The sequence below is a fragment of the Stenella coeruleoalba genome (assembly GCF_951394435.1).
Source record: "Stenella coeruleoalba genome assembly, chromosome: 12".
Taxonomy (NCBI): Eukaryota; Metazoa; Chordata; class Mammalia; order Artiodactyla; family Delphinidae; genus Stenella; species Stenella coeruleoalba.
Genome location: NC_137158.1, coordinates 88,135,035 through 88,135,239, shown reverse-complemented (window position 1 = coordinate 88,135,239; position 205 = coordinate 88,135,035).

Sequence of the window (205 nt, the reverse complement as noted above, 5' to 3'; positions counted from 1 at the left end):
AGAAATGAGAAAAAACTCACACTTTTTCACAGGGAAATGAGATAAAGCTCAAGCCAGCCCATTTTGCTATTATGACACCAACAGTAACCATCACGATGGAAAGACGTTTAACCTTCTGCCTAAAATGAGTTACACGAGGGCATTCGTTTGTTTTTTCCTTTTTTTTTTTTTTTTTTTTTTTTGCGGTACGCGGGCCTCTCACTGT